This window comes from Nicotiana tomentosiformis, chromosome 5 (assembly GCF_000390325.3).
Source record: "Nicotiana tomentosiformis chromosome 5, ASM39032v3, whole genome shotgun sequence".
In the NCBI taxonomy this organism is placed as follows: Eukaryota; Viridiplantae; Streptophyta; class Magnoliopsida; order Solanales; family Solanaceae; genus Nicotiana; species Nicotiana tomentosiformis.
Window position 1 is genome coordinate 36,543,942 of NC_090816.1, and position 5,093 is coordinate 36,549,034.

Genomic DNA, 5,093 nt, shown 5'->3' on the forward strand with positions numbered 1-5,093 from the left:
TTCAGGTCTGTCTTCTCTGTGTCTTTCATCTCTTCAGGAAAATTCTCATCAATTGCCTTCCATAACCCTTATAACACCATGGACAATTTTATCCTAATCTTCCATAGACTGTAACTAGAACACCCATTGAATTTCTCTACTTCGTACTTTGTTAAAGATGATGAAGACATCTTAACCTAGATTATATGTAGAAACCTGATACCAATATATTATTGCGGAAGATTGTGGATTAACTAGCACACAATCACACACAAGTCAAATAGAGAAGAAAAAAATAATACAAGAATTTGACGAGGTTCGACTAAGCCTAATCCTCGGGCAAAAACATAGAGAGTTTTTCACTATGAATAAGAAGAGAAGCACAATACAATCTATGGAATCCCTTATTACAACCCCTATATTTAGATCCCAAATACTCTCAAACCTAGAAGAGAAAGGTTTTCCCAATCAGACAAGGACAATATATTTTCCTCTCCCAAATTTATCAGAACAATGAGTTTCCCAAAACATATAGGGATTATGCGTTTGCTAAAAATATATAAAAAAAAAATTCAAGCCACAAATAACAGGATAGTTAGTTCTACCCTTAGGGTCTCCTTTGTTGAAGGCCAGCACCACATTGCGCTTAGGTTACCATTAATTCCTTATACTACGTTGTCTTAGTATAATTAGTTTTCCTTTTGGACCACAAAAAAACTACTATATAATAGTACTATTTACGTCCCAGCTTGTAATTAATTAACACGATTCACAGAAAATGACTACATAGTAAAGTACCTTTTCGGCTAGCAATTAATATATTAAAGTGTATATGATAAGTTCATCCAATATTTTTTTAGAATTAGTAAAAGTGATGTCCATTCAGTATATGGCAACAAAGTTGCAGAAAATTTTGCTGCTAGAAAATTGCAATACGTAAAGCAAATAAAAGTATCTTTTGTAAATATTGTCCTTTTCTCTTTGATAGTCACACACTCACACCTACTTCTCGGCTCAAATTGTGCATGTATTTAGTTAAACTTTTTAAAATTTCAGATTTATATTAAGTCTATACCCCATTCTCCCTAAGGATTAGCAGGTGCAGGTATCAAGGATTAGTAAATGTAGGCCCACGGATACTAGATTGGGATCGTCCATGGCATTAGGGTCAAATATACAATAAAATACAAATAAGAGTTTCGATGTTCACTCTTATATTGAAACAGGTCATGGTTGAAAAAGCATATTGTCGCTTCTCAATTTATTTTAAGTGTTGATTGAAACTTGGAATCCACCAAATAATATAGAGAATTAGGTTCTCTATCAATTCTCACAACAAACAACAGTAAATAAGAATACACAATATGTACGTAAAAAACTCCCTACTCACGATATTAAAAATCATGACCTACCCTAGTAGGATTTCAATTTTAATAACTAAGCAAACTTAAGATTACAACCTATTGCAATCTAGGATTAAACTCTTAATACCTCACCTCTTACAATAATTCTATTGTAAGCTCTTTGTAATAATTCTATTACAAAATCACACTCTTGACTAACTCTAGTCAAACAACCAAAAACAATAATGGTTAAATGACGTCTTATTAAATGCTTCCAAAAAGCTGTGTAGGAATACAAGTAAATAACAAAGGACAAAGACACAACAAACTAAAGGACATAAGACATATTCAATGCTGGAATCTGGTCCTTTGTTTTGTAGCAGCTTTGTTCTTCAATGCACCTGAAGAAACAGAGGCGACTGCACACTTGAGAGAATATATGTTTTTGTATTTGTAAGTGTTAGGTCAAAATCTTGTATCATGTTGTTTATATATGTGAGATCATGAGAGTAAATACAAGGGCGTTCCCGGTTTCTAGCAAATTGCAACTGTGCTGCTGTACTGTTGCAAGTACAGTGCAACAGTTTTAACAATTGTAGAGTTGACTTGCTCGACGATCTGAGGGCCTGATGCTATTTGTTCCCTTTGCAGTTCCCTTATTTGATTTCCTTGAGAATTAAACCAGACAACAAAGTACGTTGCAATAAACATAAGGGAACTGATTGTATCAGGTTCCTATATGGTTCTTCCATGAAGTTTGACAAATCATGAAAACCATACTCATATAACTTATCACGTATGCTTCATGGTTGCATCTATGAGATCAAATTTATGGAAATAAATGTAAGTTATTGTTATAAGTTTGATGTAATTCCTCCATAAATGTTACTCCACTTATTTCAATTTATGTGATACTATTCATTTATTATTTTGTTACAAAAAGAAAAACAAATTTTTATATTTGAAATAATTTAATTTTGTACTTCTCATTTTACCCTTAATGAATTTTTATAGTCATATCACAAGTTTCAAAATTCATCATAGCTTTTTTAAAAATTCATGTTGAATCAAACTACTGCACACAAATTGAAACATAGGGGAGTAGTATTTCACACTCTCTATGGCTATCTGCAATCGGATTCTAGGTGGTAAGTTTTGGTGCTTCCTTTTTGAAAACAGTTTCAAACGTTTTGAATTTCCACTTTTCATTGTATAGACATTACAACACATTGATCGCTCTGACGCAACCATGATCTCTCAAGGGTCCAAACTCTTTTGGTGTCACTTTAATAATAATTACGTATAACTCACTTTCATGGTATACCTAAGTTTTAAAATTACATTATATATCCCAAAAATATTACACGCTATACCTTCATATATTTCAAAACATATCACGATATTCTACTTTAGAATACAATCCAAACCTAACTTACCATAATATTCTAATTTAGAATACAATATTCTAACTAAACCGGCCATAGTGTTTTAATTTGGAATATAATATTCAAACTAATGATACCACAATATTTCAATTGAAAATCCAAACATAGCTTACCATAATATTCTAATGAAGAATACAATATCCAAACTAAACATACCATAATATTCTAATAAAACATACTACAGTATTATAATTTGAAATACAATATTCAAACCAAATATATTACAAAATAGTTTACCATAATATTCTAATGAAGAATACAATATCCAAACTAAACATACCATAATATTCTAATAAAACATACTACAGTATTCTAATTTGTAATACAATATTCAAACCAAATATATTATAATATTTTAATTTAAAATACAGTATCCGAACCAAACATACTACAACATTTTAATTTGGAATATAGTATTTAAAGCAAATATGCCATAATTTTTCTAAATATGCTACAGTATTCTAATTTGGAATACAATTCCAAATTAAATATATCACAATATTCTAATTTGGAATATACAGTATTATATTTTAGAATAAAGTAGGTATACATGATAAAATAATTTTATAAAGTAGGTATATAGAATAAAATAAATATTTTAATTGTATATGGTGTTAACTAATGTTTTCAATGGGCATACCAAGTAGATTCCCCTAATAATTTAGCATGACTTCAACAACATAAAGAATATAAATAATTGAGTTATTAGTTAATACTTTCATCGTTTCAAAAATATTGACACATTTCAATATTTCCCTAATAAGAAGCATTTAAATCCCTACAAATGCTATGACAGATTTGAGACCACAAGTTTTAAAAGTTTTACAACCGCACAATTATTATATAAAGTCAAACGTGGAAATTAATCCAAAGGCAATGACAAATTCATCAAGAATGCATATTCGTTCAAACCAAAAGCACTGTAGAACACCAATACTTCTTGTACTAATTAAAGAAAGAGATAAGAAATGGACCTCAAATGGAGCTTTGCCAATTATAGCAGCGATGTATGAATAGGAACCGAGACCAGAGCTTGACCGGAAAACCTCTAACGGGATGTCTCGCCGACAACCTCGCTACCTTGCGAACTTGTTTACACAAATTTACACCTTCTTGAGTTGCAGTATGAATTTGGAGTTCGATTTGAGCTTGTTACGAGATGCTCTGTCTCTGACTGAATTGGTGACGGGGAAATGAGGCTGTGGCGATTGGGTTTCTAGTGTGTGAAGGTGTGTTTATGTTGGTGGAAAATGAAGGAACAATGGTGACTTAATTAGACTATGCACAGAAGGTATTTGTAAAAATGCCTAGCTAAAGAAAAATAAAGGGGAAGATGCTGGTGGTTAGGCGATTCACATGCCGGAAAGGAGATGAAGACACAGTAGTTATGGACTTTTCCTCATGGTGGTATTACTGGAGAAGAGGCAGTGAGATCATACAGTGCGGAGGAGAGGGTATGTATTGAAGCTGGTGGTAATGGATGTTTAATGGAGATTAATGTAGAGTGATGGATTTAAGTGATGTCCATGGAATTGAAGTGTGGCATCTGTAGAGGATAAGAGATTGAATTTACATGATTTGATCTTTTTTTTTGGAGAGAATGTTTGAGTGAGTTCTTGTTCTAAAGAAGAGATTACAAAGCGTTTCTTCTAATTTGTGCTCTCACCCCTTTGTCTGTTGTTGTTCCCCAATTGTGCTCCCTCCTCTAATGTCTCCTTTTTTTTTTAGGGTTTTGGGTGTTAATTTAATTTTTATATGGTGGTGGGAGTAAGTATTGGTCATTGGATTAGAGGAGAATAAATGGTTAAGATTAAATCTTGCATTTTAAGTATAGAGTGGGCTAATTGGTTGGGAAGAATGAGCATTTGTCTTGCTGGGCCACTAAAATCCGAAAATGAGCTCCCAATTGGCCCAAATTCAATTCTTTCTCAATGAACACATATAAAAATAAAAACAAAAATACTACTAAAATATACTAATTAATCTTAGTTAATAAGAATAAACTATTAAAGTGAACTATATATTAAAATGAAAATATTTTTGGTATTTTTTTAAAATGTTATAAAAAAAGGTAGAGAAAATTATGTTAAAGTAATGGTAAAAATTAAAATATTATCATTATAAAATACTAATAAGCTTAAATAAATAAAAAAAGATAAAAATAAAAAGATATATAATAAGAGAAGAAATATTATAAAACTATTTTTTGTGTTTTTAAACTTATGTTTTAAAATAAAAATTAAAAGTTGACTGAAATCCTATTAAAATGAAAATAAGTAAATATTTTTAAAATACTGCTTTTAAAAGTTGCGCGGGTCAAAAATTA

At 30.8% G+C, this 5,093-nt stretch overlaps 1 long non-coding RNA gene across 1 annotated transcript; it reads right to left on the reverse strand.

Annotated features, from left to right (window-relative positions):
* Positions 1–1,349: 1,349 nt before the first annotated feature.
* Positions 1,350–4,521, reverse strand: LOC138891496 (uncharacterized). The gene is made up of 2 exons (XR_011407760.1): positions 3,742–4,521; positions 1,350–2,137 (listed from the first exon to the last, which is right to left on the reverse strand). It is a non-coding gene; the product is annotated as an uncharacterized lncRNA (long non-coding RNA).
* Between the last annotated feature and the right edge of the window lie 572 nt (positions 4,522–5,093).